An 18423-nucleotide genomic window follows, 5' to 3' on the forward strand; every position below is an offset into this window, starting at 1 on the left:
AGAAGAGGAATTCTTTTGCGGGTCTCACTTGACCTTGATTTTGAAAATATTTGAAATAACTCGCCTCCATTTTTTTTTAAATATTTGTGGGAAAATCGGGAGACGGGATCCACTCGTCGGTACGAGGTTCGACCGTTCCTGGCGCCTTTACCAGGGGTAATCGAACCAAGGGTTGAATTAATGCCTTTTGCTTTGCTAAGAAATTATCTAGGAATTTATCCTAAGTCTAGATGCACAAAGAATCATGCTTGTGCGAAATGCAAAGATGTATGCTCTTTTTGAAAATGTTTTGAAGAATTCCCAAGTGTTTCTAAGATGAATCTGATAAAGTGAAGAAATGATTTCTAACTTAGAACTTAACATTTAAAGTTCTAAGTTTTTAGAATAATCAGAGCTTTAGGAAAATGAATTTGGATCTTGAGAGAGATGATCTTGAAACTGAGAAAAAGAGAGAAGAAAGGAAATTTCAAAGTCATAAATGGACTTTGAATTTGGAAGTTTGAACTTGGATGAGTATTTGGAATGGAATTGAATTCTAACTTTGAAGTTTTGAAATTAGAAGGAAATGTGGGGAATCTAAAATGAATTGAGCAATAGAATTGTTTTGAAAGTTGGAATTTCATGGAATTTGAATCCAAAGTTAAGATTTGAGTTGAGATTCTAATTTGAATTCTGGATTTTAGAATCTAGAAATAGGAATGGGATTTGAAATCTAAAATGACAATGAAATCAAGATAGTATTTGGATCTGAGATTTTGAATGAAATTGGATTCAGGATTTAGAATCTAAGATGAAGTTTGGATCTGAAGTCTAAGATCCAAGATAGAATTGGATTTTGGACCCTAAAATGGAGTTGGATCTGAAATCTGAGATCCAAAGTAGAATGGGATTCTGGATCCTAGAATGGAATTTGGATCTGTAATCTGAGATCCAAAGATGGAATTGGTTTTTGGATCCTAAGGTGGATTTGGACCTGAAGTCTGAGATCCAAAGTAGAATTGGGTTCTGGATCCTAAAATAGCTTTGGATCTGAAGTCTGAGATCCAAAGTAGGATTGGGTTCTGGATCCTAGAATGGAATTTGGATCTGAAGTCTGAGATCCGAAGTAGAATTGGGTTCTGGATCCTAGAATGGAATTGGATCTGAAGTCTGAGATCCAAAGTAGAATGTGGATCTAAGGTCTGAGATCCAAAGGGGAAGTTGGATTCATACTTGGAAATCAGGATCCAAGTTGAGATTTAGGATTTAACTTTGGATTCGGATTATGAAGAGTCCAAATAGGACCTTTAAAGATGGATCTGGGTTTTAGAAACCCAAATTTAAACTTGAGATTCAAATCCAAACCTTGATTGAAGATAAGGGGATGAACTTGATTTTGAAATCAGAAGATAACTTCAAATTTAAATTGAACTTTGAATTTTGAATTTTGATTTGAGGTGGAAATTTGAAGTTTGAATATAAAATGATTTTGGAATTTCAAAGTTAAATTTGACTTTGAAATTGAATTTTGAATCTTTGAAATGAGATAGAATTGGATTTGGATAAGATTTGATTTAAGAAGAAGAATCACTTGGAATTTTGAAAAGGAAGTTTTGAAAATATGATGCAATTCTATCCTATATAATGAATGAATTTGAATAAGTTTGGAATTTGAAAAGCTATTTCATTCTTTAAATGAATTAAAATAAGATTAAAAATATAATACATCCTTGACTATGGTCATTGAATGTATTATATGATAATCTATATTTAAATTCAAAAGAAGAATAAAATATATTTTTAGTGCTTTTATAGAATTTAAAATGAAATTAACTCTCAATATACCCTGACTATGGCCATTGGTATATATTTTGAGTTAATTTTAAGTTAAATTCTGATAAAAAAGTAAAATATTTTAGGAAAAATATGATGAATTTTGAAAATGGATCCAGTGTGGATCCAATGTTATTTTGTAAAAGATAAAAATGCTAAGTTTTGTCCACACCCTGACTATGGCCATTGATGTGGATGATCAACTTAACATCCATTACCTCTTACGAAATGGTGCACGTGCCATTCGTGTTTCACCATTGTGAGAATTGGAGAAATGAAGGAAAAATGCATGAGAACAAGCAATTTATAATGTTTATAATGCTCATCCATTCTACTTAAAGCAGGAAATGTAAATTTTTATTCAAATCTAACTATTACAACATGTGAAATTAATTTTACAACTTCAAATGGTAGCTTTATCCACATATTTCCTGCAAAACAACTGGGTTAGTAATGAGAAGAGAAGGAAAACCACACATATATGGAGATCAAATGATGAAAATATATATATGATATAAGAATCGAAAACGGCATATATATGCAAATATATACGTACATATACATATGGGTGTATATATGTATAGGTAGATATATGTATATTAATAATTTGAAAAATATATAGAAGTATACATGGATATATATGCATACATATATATATATATATGGACATATATATGAATATAGAACATCACATGAGAAGTCACATGTGAAGAGGGGATTCAGAATCTTGCCTTTTAAGTAAATGAGAAAATGTGTTTACACAGTTTGTTTACTGTGTGGTGAATGGCATACTATGCACACATATAGTGGTTCAGCAAAAATTTACCAAATGTGCAAGCATTAGGAAAGAGGCCTGGACCTCGGTGGTGGATGTAGGAATCATAGCAGTGCGTGGGCACTGTTATAGATATGCAACTAGTTGCAGCAGTGCTGGGATTATGTGATGGCTGTGGAGGCGCGGGTAATGTTGGAGTATGTGAATGTGAAGGCTACAGATAATGCTTGAAGATTGAATATAGCCACGGTTTGGCTATCCTGAGTTTGACTTTCTAATCAACAAAATGGAAGGCATTACAAACCAGGGACCTCCCTATGCTTGAGGCCCGCCTTGCTAAAGGGTTACCTTTCTTGCAAGATGGACTAACAAATGTTCACAGCTCTGGGCATCATCAGCAGGAGTCCAACAACAAAACGATGGCTCAGAACAAGCAGACTCAATTGTTGAAAATCCATGAATCTACGCAGAACTAACTACAACTCTAGGTGGGTCTCTTGAATTCAGGAAAACAAGGGAAAAGATATGCAGAAGTGTTGAACAGAAAGGTGGTAATGTGTGCATAAAGAATGCAACAGTGCTGTAAATGTGTTGTGTAACAGGTGGGGATGAGATGCTTGAGTGGCAGGGTCGGCTGTCACTGAAATAATGAGAGAATACAACAAGGCGTTGTATTGTTATGAAAATGATTAATGAAGTGGTGATGGGAATTTGCTACTGTGATGGCAGTGGTTAATGGGAGTTTATTGCTGCAGCTTTTAATGATGGACTGGGCTTTCGCAAAGGCTCTGTAAAGATTGTAATTCCAGCGTAGCCGAGAACTTCTTTTCAGAGACAGATCTCGGAGTTGTGCCTTATTCTTGAGACGAAACCTGGCTGTCTTTGATTGTGGCCACGTAATAAACCTCTTTCTTCAATTCTTTCAGCAACTTGATTTGAATTTTTATAGTTGAGTGAATGAACATCGAGTCCAATGGATGATTGGACATGTTTACAGTTAGGCAGTTGTTGGTGCTCAAATGTCTGGTCCATGAGGGACTTCTAACACAGACTTGATTTGGAACGGCAGAGGTAATGACTTGGGGAGTTAGGAGAGGAAGCCTAAGTGAAGAATGTACCTCACTGAAGCTGTTATTGACACAAGAAAAAAAAGTGTACTCTCGATGAGGAGCATCCATTTCATTGGTGGCAGCCTTGTTTGGCTGTCCTTATACCTTCATTGTTACTATCACAACCACCAACCAGCCTATCTCTAAACTCAGAGTATATGGGCCTTGTGCTGTCTTTATGATTTAGCTGAAGGACATCTTCTAGGGTCAAGGCTTTACAGCTTCCAATGAAAAGCAAGGAGTTCGGCCAAGAGAAGGTAAGCATACCGAGAGAACGTGTATTGGCATATAGTACAACATTGTCCCTACCAAATCTTTTCTGAACAAGAGGCTGCTTCAGGTGGGCTTGCCTATCTTGATCTTCAACTCCAGGATAACCACAGAGTAGTAATCCTACTAAGAAGCACAGCAAATTCATCCGAGCATAATGACCAACATTATGGAACCCTCAAAGAAGGCTAAGTCTACAACAAAATTATAGAATAACACTAGCTATGGCCTTGACAGAGGGGATGCAGACGAGTAAATCCAATGCAAGTATACAGAGGCTAATCAACCATGACATGCAGAGGGTTACTGTCAAGAGACGTGATATGGAAGGTGAGTCCGTGACCATGATAGCTCATAAGCTAATGTAAATGTAAATGTGATAAGTGCACATACGTACAGATATAACTAAGATACAACCGAAGTGTAATCTGAATGGAAGATTACCTATAACAGGAACAGGATAAATAACAGCAGAAGAACTAAGGCCTAATCATTTCTAACTTAAGACAGATGGTGAAATAGTTGTAGATCCCCAAAATGAGAATGCTATCATGCAAACGAGATGGTTGGACAGTAAAGGAAATCAGAAATATCACGAACGCAAGCTCAAAGATAAAGAATTGAAAATAACGAGCATGATCATCATGATTCCTGATAGGGTCATCACCTTTGATCTTATATACAACATCTGACCCTTATACTTGATATTTGACATCATCGGCCTACAGGCTTAAATCCAACATTTACATCATTTACCCCACTGAGAGGGGAAATACAAAGCATTGAGACAAACACAGGGTTGACTAGATAGTCTTCCCTGAAGAGTATACCCCCATAGGTTCTGCAAAGGGATCTACATTCATTCTTCGAAGCATGGCACATAGAAAGGGGACCACAGCCATTCCATGTATATCGGAGCAACAGATATAAAAAAAAAAATATAACCCATGAGAAAACGATACTCAATGTTAAAGTTTGAACATGATACATATGCAAGGTAACGCTGAAACAGAAATGCGTGGATTCTTGATGTGCCAGATGAAGATTGATTAGGTGGTGATGGCTGATGCCCTGTTATGGAATCCTCATGAATTGGATATACACGCTGGTGTATATAGTTGAATCATAATCTGAAGATGACAAGTGTTGCAGATTCAGATTGACTGAAACAAACATTAAAAGGAGCGTATGCCTAAACCCAGGCACACCACACGTCGATGAGTCTGATCCAGACATAGATGCAGAACGGAATGAGGAATGGTGAATTCCAGCAAAATCGGATACCCTTACAGGGGGGGGGGGTATTTGATGTATAAATGGCGAATTGAAGCATAATGCTCAAAGTAAGTTCATCAAGATTAACGCAAAGAGAGAAGGAACATGGTAAAAGGGAAATTAAATGCCTATCATAACTGAGATCGAAACTAAACATAACAAATCAAAGGGGAAAAGTGTGTTGGAATCTGGAATTCCATTCGTTATCGCACGGTATGTGGCCCGATCTTACTGTAAGCAACACCAGGGCCGCAGGAGTGCTTTGTTTAAGGAAGATAATAACAATCAAAATAAATGGGGAGGGGGGAAACCCTCAAAATTATAAAAGGAATTAAAGGGGCTCTTACCGGATGACTGGAAATTCCTGCAGGGAGATATACTTTTTCCGTTGGTTGGGAAAAAGACCAGGGAAGAGTTCGATGTGCACAGAGTAAGGAGTATAACCGTTCAGAAGCCGATTGTTGCAGGGGTTTGATAGTCCTCCTTAGATGTGAGCGAGGCTCTGCTTGGTGATCGAAGGGATGGACGATGGCCAGGATGATGGATCTTTCCAAGGTAAAGTGGGTCCTCTCTGCCTTGTGACCCGAGGGATATGGATGATCAATATGAAGTCCTTGACCGATAATGGCTGCTGGAGGGAAAGATGGATGCGATATACAGGAAAATGGGTATTGTTTGTAGACGATGGGTGATCCTCCAGAAGCAAAACCGATCAGAGGAAATATTGATGAAAGCTAGATGAAGTTCATGGGTTGTAAGAGATGGTTCTGAGGGAAGGTAAAGTCGATCTCAAGGAAGATAATGGATGTCGGCCGATGGATCCTCCAGGAAGAGGAGAGATGCCCTCTTTAAAGAGGAGAAGGAAAATTCGAGAAGCTGTTTGTTGAAGATGGAAGGGGGAGAATGGGGGGCTCGATCGTTGAAGATCAACGGTGTGGAGAAGATGGGTTTGTTGCAGATTGGACGGTGGTGAGAGAAGGGAAGAACGTGCGGGAGAGGGGTCGTTACATATTTTTAAGTTTTCCAGAAAGAGGGACCCTTTTTAGGATTTTTTTGAAAAATGGTTAAGAAATGAGGTTTTTGGCAAAAGGGCTTCAAGAAGCTAGGAAATCCTTCGTTTTTCTTGTAGCTTTTTCTCAATTTTTGGGTTTTTCATGTTATTTTTCTATTTTTTTATATTTTTAGAATAAAATCCTAAAGCTTTACAAGAAATCAAAGATTAAAACTAATCTTTTTGTGTTTTTATAAAATATTCACAAAAGGGAGTTTTTCTGAGAAAAAAGCTATTTTGAGAAAATTTCTTCAGAAATGGGTTTTGATCCAGATTTTGAGGAAGTATGGATTTAAAGTACTGGATTCGGATCCGGAATTGATTTTGAATATATCAATATGAATTTTAATTCAGAGAATCTAAAGAAATGACTTGATTTTCTCAGAAAACGAGGTTAGGGGCAAAAGGGTCATTTTTACAAAACTTTGAAAAATTTGGGGTGTTCACACACCTAAACCCACATGCCCATTTCATTCAATAAATAAACCAACAAAGCATACCTCAATGCATATAATGTTTATATCTTAATAAGCAGCACACATGATACTACCAAATTGAATCACTATTGAAGCATCACAGATAGCCAAATACTCTCTTTTAGCAATCTTTCACTTTATCTGTCGTTGTATAATATAGGAAACTTTGTGCATATGAATTACATTGCATATTCCCTTCGTGCTCTCTCTCCCTTCACAACTGCAAGGATAGGCATTTCACAATAAAACAATTGCTATAGCCACAAACTGCAAGGCAATTGCATTTCACACACCCAACTGAGAGACATTAATTCATACATGATTGAAGCACAACTATTGCTCTCTTCATCTCTTTGAAATAGTGGCGATCTTGGTGACCTCTAAAACACTTTTTCACCCCAAGTATGCCGTGAAGAGTGTGGTTTCTTGTATCTTCAATAGCACCAATGTGCACAGAAGAATATGAACCAATAAAATTTTATTACCATGGAAACGAGAAGGCCAAGAAGCAAAAGAAAAAACTGGAAAAAAACAGAAAAGATTGGGCCTCCCCCAAAAGGGCAAAGAAACTAAACTATATAAGATTGCAATTATAAGTGGTTCTACAGTTAAATGATCATCACAATGGTATCACTCCAGGGATATAAACATGTGTGCCTGATTAGATACAGGCATTGCATGCTTTTACTTTTACAATGATGCATTTTTAAGTTTATGGTGCTAAGCATAGTAAAAATATCAGTCATGATAATATCCAAAATTTCTTTTTCGTTCCTTGAAAAAAATATTGGGAATGTATAAAAATGAAAAAAAAATCAAATTTTCATAATTTTTTTAACTTATCATAATATTTGGTATTTTTAATCTTTAAAAATATGAGACATTGAAAAAACCCAAATAATTATGACCATAGCATGTGTTTGTCAGTGAGGTGAATAATTGCATCATTGTCAAATGCATGACATGACATGCAAATACATACATGAATGCTATCATGAGTATGAGTAATGCTTTAGAAATATGTTTCTATGGTTTAAAATTTAAATAGATATACTTATATGTGGTAAGCTCCAAGCAATATTTGATTGCACTTAAGGGCTTCATGAAGATATCTGAGAGCAATATGAACATTTCCTAGGCCTTCTTCCATAATTGCCACATTGATATACGTTGCAGCAGTGTTAGGATGTGATGTTCCACAAGTCAGATGCAAAAAGTACAATGCTCGATTTACATATCTGGAAAGAACAAAAAGATAAATCTAAATAAAATTGAATTTGCACATTAAAAATAGCAAGATCTCACTGCTATGAAATTAACTATGCAAGAATATGTAAATAGATAAATAACGTACCACATATTCCCAATATAAAGAAAAAGGAAAATCAAATAAGGCCTTCAGGATTTCATTCAATTACTATTTGCGAACACGACAGTGGACATAAGAAAAGGAATTTTCACAATGGCAATAGCATGAATGCGTACTTATAATGCATAAACCTTTTCAATCATAGCATACTTTGTCCATCAGTTTACACTATAACTAATGAAATAAACATAAAATTTGAGGAGGCGGCGGGTTCGACCAATGTGGCCATAACAACTTTCTTTTGTTGTAACACCTTCCACTTTAGTTAAGAAAATGTTCCTGAGCATAGTTGCATGGCTTAATGCTAAAGAATATTTTGGAAGGAAAGTAAACAAAGAATTAGGGAAAATCTTCTTAGACTAATGTCCAGAATAATATTTTATTCTTCATTTATGATAGAACATATCAGAAACTGGCTTTTATTTATGGAGCTTAAAAAGAAAACAAGAAAAATAGTCCTTTTTATGACGAGGAACCTGACTAGAAACAGGGGTCATGGGCCCCCCATCCGAAAGGATCTTCTTCAACCTCCCGCTCTACTACGATGATGACGGGGCCTAGGAGAGACGACGGACCAGGGGAAAGGGGATTCTTCTAAATGTAAAGGGTTTTTTTCAGTAAAGCAAAAAATTTTGGAACCCCTTTCTGTTGCATGAGGAGGTCGGGAGATGGTGGCTCCAGCGCGGCGAGGGACATCGCTGCAGGGGAGGTCGGATGATGGTGGCTCTGGCGCGGCGGCGATGGTGGCTTCGTCGAGGGACAACGTTGTAGAGGAAGGACTGTCAAGATCAAGCGATGGTATACAACGCTACACAGAGAAAGAGAGCCCAAAAGTCGGGCGATGGTGGCTCCGACGAGGGTAAAGAGAGAGAGATGGGGATTCAGGGCACAACTAGGGTAAAAAGGTAGGGAGAGAAACTAAGAAGAGTGGGGGAATTGGCGCACCTTTTTTTTATCAAAAAGTAGCGACAGATATATTCTGTCTCTAACTCCATTGCAAATGATGGATTAGGGACAAAAATATTATGCCTCTAACTCCGTCGCAAATTAACGATGGAGTAGCGGCGAAAAAATTCTGTCTCTAATTAGAGACGGAGTTTGAGACGAAATATTTCTGTCGTTAAATTGTGATGGAGTTAGAGACAAAATATTTCTGTCGCTAATTTCAATTTTAAGAATGACTAGATTTCTCTAGCTAATTCGTCACCAATTTGCGACGAAAATAATCTGTCACAAATTTCTGTCGCTAATTAACATTTTTCTTGTAGTGTCCAAATTCAGTGTTAATCCTTTGGCATGCTCCACTCCCTGCTCGTTGTAGGTGTTGCATCAATCTCAACCTCTACCGACTATTGATCACAGCCTGCAGCTACTTCTCAAGGAAGTGGAACAACATATTTCACCTTCCAGTGGGCCATTGTTTCTTCTGCAAGAACCGAGATTCCGACTACAGATTGTCATCATAGCTGGAATGTCAGAGGCATCTACTCTTTCCTATTTGAAAGGCGTTTCTGTTTCTAGACTGTTTGAAGTTGTTTTTCTTCTGCAAAATCTGGATCCCTAGTTGCGGTGGGAGGTGATAGATTGTGTTTGTTTGCGTTTAGATGGGGCTCCTATCGTTTGGCGCTGCTTCGGTTGGACAGTGCTCGGTCAGCTGTGGTTTTGGGACAGTCTTAATTCAAAATGTCTGGCTGACTTTTTCTCTTGGATGTCTTCTGTTTCTATATCTATTTTACTATTTTTCGGTTTTCCTGTTCCTATTCAACAACAAGTGATACCTCATTATTTGTTGTGTATTCGTATATGTATTTGTATTAGATTTTAATTATAATATCATATCCTTTAAAAAAAAAGTTTTGGATAGACCCTTGGCTCAATCAACCTCTTCTTGCTGATCTGAACATACAATTTTATTTTCAATCAGTAACATTATTTAATTTGACAAGCCTTGAAAGTTTACAACCAATCTTCCACCTAATTGGCATGATGTTTGCTCTACCAACCTTTCTCACCTTCCAGATCAATTGTTGTGGAAAGGTCAAATGGTATCTAATATCTCTCGACGCATTCCCTGGAATGAAGTACGACCCAGGTTTTCAGTTCAAGCATGGCGAGCTCATCTCTGGGCCTCTAAGCAGTCTCCACGCCTCATGGGTTTTGTATCTAGCATGTGATGATCGCCTTCTTACGCAAGACCGGTTTCAGCGGCTAGGCATTCCATGGGCAAATCGTTGCTATATCTTTGTATGAAGCATGAGCAATCTGTTCAACATATTTTTATCTCATGTTTTATAGCTTCAGCTGTTTGACAGCATATCACTCACCGTTTTGGATGTTGCAGAACACCCTCCAGACGCCTTTTGGTTGAGTTTCAACTCATGGTTTCGCCGCTCTTTTCATTGGCCTTCGCTCACTAAATTATTTGTTGGCGTCAAGTGTTCCACATTGTTGTGTGGATGACCCGCAATAAATTATGTCATGAAGGATCTACCACCAGGATTAAGAACGAAATTTGGTCAACATCTTAAGAAAATATAATGAAATTCAAGTGGGATCCTACCACTTCTGGCTCAACATTGCATCGCTTCATGTTTTTTTGTCACGTTGTTTTGCTTCTAACTGTAACCCTAGTATGTCAATTCGCCTTCTCCTTTTCAAAGTTTTGGAGGATGATACACACATTATATTGTATGGAAGGAGAAGCCGTTTTCTTGGCTTCACTAATTTTCTACTTCTCTAATACATGGAGGGGGCCTATCTCCCAGCATTCTTTATCGAAAAAAAAAGTTAAACAAGTTGTGCTGCGTCCAGGTCATATTTAGGGGTGTCAACCGGTCGGGTTTGGTTCGGACTCAAGTGTTACCAGACCTGACCCCGATTTTTGGGTATTGTATCGGGTCTGGACCCGGGTATAATCGAATCCACCATAAGAGAAACCATACCTGAACCCGATAAGAATTACATGAACCAGACCTGGTAAAATACTATTTTTTATCATTTTTACATTGACAAATTATGGGTCTCACTACAAGAAATCTGTGGATTAGCAACGGACGCTATCCGTCGATAATCCATCGCAAATATATCGCCAATCCGTTTAGCGATGGCTTAGCGATGGATAGCGTCCGTCGTAATTTCCTGGTCTCTAATTAGCGACAAAACTGATCTGTCGCTACTTTCGTCGCTAATTTATGGTGAATTAGTGAATGTCATGATTTGTAGCTAATCCGTCGCTAAATAAAGACTGATTTGGTTTTGCGACAGGTATATATCTGTCGCTAAGTCGTTGCTAAAATTTCATAATGAATACGTTTCTATCACTAAATTTCGTCGCCCAATTAACGGTGACTTAGCGATGGATTATATTCTATCGCAAAACATCAGTTGATTCAATTTTTGAGACAGATTAATATCTGTCGCTACATTTATGATGGATATTAGCGACGAAAAATATTTGTTACTAATCTATCATAAAATTTTTAAAAAAAATTAAAAAAAATTATTTGAATATAAATATCGAGAAAAAATTTCGCGTTATACAATTTATATAACCTGTGTATAAAAAAAAAAGTACACATAAAAAAGACATACAAAGCAGGTGAAACAAATTTAGCACAAGCTATAAGGGAAACAAATTTAACAACCCACTATAATCCTCATCAAGTACTAATTAGTTACAAGTGAACATATACAAAGAGTTCGTTTGAAACAACAAATACACACAACAAATTCAACACATGAATCTAATCATCGTCAAGATTTGAAGCATCATCCTCTTCATTATCTCGAGTTGCCCCTTCATCCATGCCTGCATCAGCTCCTCTATGTTGATCATTTCTGACATCCTACAAGAGAACTGAAATGTTAGTATTGATAAACAAAATATAATGAAATAAATTATATGCAATGCACCTAATCTAAGAAAATCAAAGTAACATGGCTGAATGACACATAGACTAGCAATAAAGTGAAGAACATTAACAGAATTCAGATATGTGTTTTAAGGCTAACAAAAAAAATTTATAGTGATTCAATCATGCAAGTATGTGTTCTAAGGTTGTCAAAAAAATGTCATAGTGATTCAAGCATGTATATATGGTTTATAAGGCTGTCAAATAAATGTGTTATGTATCACAATCATGCATATATGTGTTCTAAGGCAGTCAAAAAAAAATTATAGTGATTTAATCATGCATATATGTGTTATAAGGCAGTCAAAAAACTTTCATAGTGATAAAATCATGCTTATATGTGTTCTAAGGTTGTCAAAAAACTTTCATAGTAATTCAATCATGCATATATGTGTTATAAGGCAGTCAAAAAACTTTCATAGTGATGAAATCATGCTTATATGTGTTCTAAGGTTGTAAAAAAACTTTCATAGTAATTCAATCATGCATACATGTGTTATAAGGCAGTCAAAAAACTTTCATAGTAATTCAGTCATGCATATATGTGTTATAAGGCAGTAAAAAAACTTTAATAGTGATGAAATCATGCTTATATGTGTTCTAAGGTTGTCAAAAAACTTTCATAGTGATTCAATCATGCATATATGTGTTATAAGGTTGTCAAAAAATTTATAGTGATTCAATCATGTATACATGTGTTCTAATGCTAGCAATAAAAATTTATAGAGATTCAATCATTCATACATGACGGGCACCAGAGCTCATGTTGAATGCAGACGTAGTTCCTCTGTCTCGAAAAACGTTGTACAACTCATTATGGACAAGGTTAAGAATGACTTCAGGTAAAAAGTCACGTATTGTGTCATGAAAAAGCTGGCGGACACCATCCCAAGAAACAACAGGGTCAATCGAACAATGAGAGTTGATGCTGGCGGGAGAACTATGAGAGACCTGACTGCAGGATACAACGACTGGTGTGGTGTTAATGTTATTCTCAAACCCGAACACACAACCCTTTTTGGGTTTACCAGTTGCAATCATCCGTGCTGCATGATCAAAAGGCGGATGCTGAGTGGAGTCATTGTCATATCGCTCTACCATCTGCTGCTTGTATGACTCCTATAAAGTAATAATTATAGTAGAAATTAATAATTAAGAATTATAATATTTATGATAATGTAAATCATGGTAACTTGTATATTATAATATTTATTAATACAATAAATACATATCGTTGTCGCTCTCACCTTCTCTGATACGAACTCTCCCGTGCTCTTACGTTTATGTGTTTTAAGAAACACATCCTTTTAAGGCACAATGCCTCCTTTTTCGGCTTCCTGCAAGGTTAAATGATACAAAAATCAATTAGAAAGTATGCCAAAATACTTATATATTTGACAATATATATATATATATATATATATATATTGATGAGTTTCCATTTTCTTCAGGTGGCTCCCAAAATTCCTAGAACCACCGATGTGTAGATGGGCATTGGGCATCTTCGCTCGATTCTGTGCAGCCTTTGCTGAGCAGTTTCAAAATTCATGGCTCGCCCACTTGTCGCACATTGCATTCCAATAATCTATTCTGATAGTAGAAGAGTCATGGCCCTTCCACTGCAGTGAATCATCTATCCCACCAGCTATTTTTATTACTATAGTCTTCATATTGTGTAGCATGTTAGTAAATCGATTGGCATCCACCTTCTGCCACACTATCCTCGCATCCTACTCCTCATTTGTGATCGCAAAGCGATTCGAAGCCTACAAATAATTTCAAAAAGTTAGTGCATATGACTATAACAAAAAATTATATATGAAACACATTAGATATGATAAACGATCGTATACCATGAATGAGTTTTTATAAGATAAGTATTAGACAAGTGACAATGTAATACTTACAGTCGACTATCAATATACACTATTTGAATGAGTCATCGAGTGTCAGACTGAGAAGACCCTGCATCTGGCGTTGTCTCGTGATGTGTATGAGTAGCTGGTGTAGGTGGGTTATGTGCAGGCGAAACATCATCTATAAAACAATGAGTTAGAAATTCATACAATGCACATGTAAACTAATCAACTGTATATTTATTTAAATAATACACCTATTGAAGGATTACGTGAAGACAAAGGCTGATACTGACTATCACTGAGCTGAGATCTTATAAAGACAATTAACAAGTAACAATTTTTATATCAACATATAAGAAAAAACATAATGAATTCCTATATTTAAATATAACACAAAGACATCTACCTAATGATGTCCCACGACCTTCACTTGGTCCTCGACCACTGGGTGCTCGACCACTGTGACCTCCACGAACCATATTCTAACAAATAAAAATGTTATTTGGATCAGTTACATAACTCTTGAACTTAGCATGAACATGACATATGCATGAAATATAAAGATTTAAAGGTCTTACATGAATCAATTTTATAATTATGCATGTACATGCTAAGTATGCATGGAATGTAACATGATATGCAATTCCATGAACATGGATATATAATCAAATAAAAAATAACTTCATGCAAGCATGGATACAGTCACGTCAAACATTGTAATATATTTAAATCATTCATATCACAATAATGTCAAACATATACCTGCAGCAAACACACTCAAATATCCCACTAACTACAACCATGACTACCATAGACTCCGAACTACAAAAATAAGAGCATATGAGAAAGTGATGTAGAATGTATTACAAGATGTACTTCACTAGCTCGAGTATGCTTACTCATCACTTGTTTGACTTTCATATTCTTCTTCTTCCTTCACCTCTTCTTCGTCCTCTTCGTCGTTGTCTTCATTGAGCACCCATCTACTTGGTATATCATTTGGATCACATTCTTGCATGTGTGTATCATCGAACAATAGAGATGTGACATGCAAACTATGTGTGACATCGTGACAATAAGAGAAGTCATGCATATCATCTGATTGATAGTAATCACCCTCTTCAGCAATCTTGTCTTCTTGTAACTGATTATACTCGGGGTATAGTTTAGACTTCACTTTGCAAACCGCCCACCATTCATTTCTATCTGACTTTCTTGTATTCGAATATGAAGTATAGTAAACTTGTTAAGCTTACGAGGCTAATATGAATGGTTCATATGTTCCAAACCTTGATTTATGATTCACCTCCACAATGCCTGAGGCTTTGTTGACTCTTGTTGCTGTGGGATCAAACCAATGACACTTAAATAAAGTTACAGTGTTATTTATGCCTAAGTAAGTCAACTTCATTATTTCTTCAATAACACCGTAGTAGTGAAGTTCATTTTCACCATAACTGTTACCCTTGACACACATGCCACTATTCATCATTAACTTGTTTACACCGTACTCTTTTATATAGAATCGATAACCATTTACGATGTACCCATTGTAACATTGCACAACTTTGGTCGGACCATTTTGTAAATAACATATTCCTTGATCATTAACATCACCATGGTGGACCTACAAGCATAAACGATGACTGTAATCACAACCAATTAAGTAACATATTATTGTTTACACGAAAAAAATGCATGTCATTGTCCTTACTAACTCTTTCACCCATGCCCCAAACTTATTTTCATGTTCTTTCTGTACTTCTAAATCAGTGAGATGTGAAAGTTCTCTTCACAACTCTAGATCAAATCGCTTGCACTTAACAAATATTTATATTACTGAACCATGTACGCACATATAGAACTTAGTGTTACATATTAAGTATACTTACTCGATGTAGGGGTCGATCGCTGAGCAATTAAAAATGATATAGATCTGTGTTGCGTCTTGCTCTTAATCGTTCAAGAGTCTTGACCGGCAACTGCCAAAGGCATGCTCAAGTGGTTGAAATATTGATAGTTTGTCAGCCACAGTAAATTGTTCTCCATCATCATTATGAGGTGGGCAAGTGTAACGTGTTAGAATGTGAGGTTCAAAGTACATAGATGAGAAATTTCAAATCTCTTCTAAAGTGTACACCTCACAAATTGAACCCTCCACTCTTGCTTTATTCCTAACCATTTTTTGGGGGTCAAACAAGCATTTGTCAACAATATACATCTCATAATACAATAAATTCTCAATAGCATTAGAGAAAAAAATATAAATAAAAATATACCTTTCAAATGGGTACATCCATCGATATTGCACAAGAGTACCAACCCTAAGTTTATATGGCAAATGTATGATCACATGTTCCATAACATCAAAAAATGTTGGCAGAAATATCTTCTCTAGCTAACAAATAGTAGTGACGACAGAATCCTCGAGATTCTTTACCTCAGTTACTACAACTTTCGATGCACACAATATTCTAAAAAATCTACTAAAATCATATAATACCCCCCATATAGGTTTGTCTAACATATCATAGAATGCTAAGAGAATCAACTGTTGCATAATGACATGACAATCATGGCTCTTCAACCCATATAATTGTCCCTCGTCTATCTTCACCACTCGAGCAATGTTAGAGACGTATCCATCTAGAAATCTCAACTGTCTCAACCACTGACATACCTGTTTTACTTGATCTGGTCCAAGGATGTACATTGCCTTTGATTTCAGTACTTTGCCATTGTACTCTTGGAGTTCTAATTCTAGTCTTTTACATATTACTTTTAAATCTATACAGGCCTTCGGATTATCCTTCATTTTTCCTTTGACATTTATTACCGTATTGAACACATTACCAAACACATTTTTCTCCACATGCATCACATCCAAATTATGTCGTATCAATAAGGTCGGCCAATATGGTCGTTTCCAAAATATAGATTTCCTTATCCAATTGTGATCCTTCCCAAATCCAAAGAAGGGCGTCGGACTACGGGCATCTGTCAGTCCATATGAAAAGTATCACAATTGTCTTAAAATTTCTATGCTAGACAATTGTGTAGGTGGACCTTCTATTTCAGTTGTGCATGCTCGGAACACATTCCTTTGTCATCAGAACGAATAGTCGCTGAGTAGAAATCGACGGTGACAATCAAACCAGCATGGCGTTTTTCCATACGTCAATCTAAAATATTTTGTATCCTCCATGCAGTAAAGACATGCCAACCTTCCATGTGTGCTCCAACCAGATAACATATCATACGCAAGAAAGTCACTAATTATCCATAGAACAACAATCTTTATATTGAAGTTTTATTTTTTGTGGGCATCGTACGTGAGAACACCGCCATCCCACAGTATTTTCAGCTCATCAATCAATGGCCTTAAATATACATCAAGATTTTGGCCCAGAGAGATCGAACCAAGGATCAATAGAGACAAGAAAAGATTTTGACGCTTTATACACAAGTTTGGAGAAAGGTTGTATGGGGTGACAAATACTGGCCAACACGAGTATGGGTTGATTTACCCCCAAATGGATTAAATTCATCTGTACATAAACCTAGCCTAACATTTCCCACTTTCATTGCGAAGGTCTAATGAGTATGATCAAAGTGCTTTCAAGCTTTCGCGTCAATAGGATGCGTGATCTTGTCTTCATGTCAAACTTTATTTGCATGACATCTCATGTGTTTAGCTGTCCTCAAAGACATATACAATCATTGTAATATAGAGGTGAGAGGGAAGTAGCAGAGTGACTTGTATGACACTTCTTTTAACCTCGTGCTACCATTGCCCCTTGTCTTTGGCTTGAACCGAGGATGCTCACATGACGAACATGATTTGTTATTTTCTTGATCTTTGAAATGCAACATGCAGTGATTTGGACAAGCATATATCTTTTGATACCCCATACCTAGAGCGTTGACCATAACCTTTGCACGGTAGAAATTTTGTGGCAATTTCTCATCTTTGGACAACATACTCTTCACAATAGATTACAGACAATCAAAACATGATTGACTCAAATTATACTCTGACTTCAAATTCAGTAGTTGAAGAACTGCAGACAAGATAGTGTGACTCTCGCAACCATTCCATAGTGGCTCATGAACATCTCTAAGTAAGTCATAAAATCTACTAGCTGCATCGTTTGGTGCTTCTTCCTCTACCCCAGTTGGTACATTACTAGGACCAATAGCATAACCCAATTTTGGTTCTGCGACATCAAATATCAAATCCACATATGGATTATCATGCACCACATTCACCCGTATGTCAAAATTGTTTCAAAATTCTTCACCATAAAGCATCCAATTTTGATAACCACTCACAAAACCCTTCCTGTATTGGTGATATCTAACGCCATGAGGTTCTACAAATTGATTGTTCTTACACATCGTGCAGGGGCACTTGATCCGACCTATGGGATCCACTGTACTGACACTTGCCGTTGCAAATTCAATAAAACTGTCAACACCATCCATATATTCTAGTCACACCTCATTATTAACTATC

The sequence above is a fragment of the Nuphar pumila genome, chromosome 17, assembly GCF_984573655.1.
Source record: "Nuphar pumila chromosome 17, dmNupPumi1.hap1.1, whole genome shotgun sequence".
Classification (NCBI taxonomy): domain Eukaryota; kingdom Viridiplantae; phylum Streptophyta; class Magnoliopsida; order Nymphaeales; family Nymphaeaceae; genus Nuphar; species Nuphar pumila.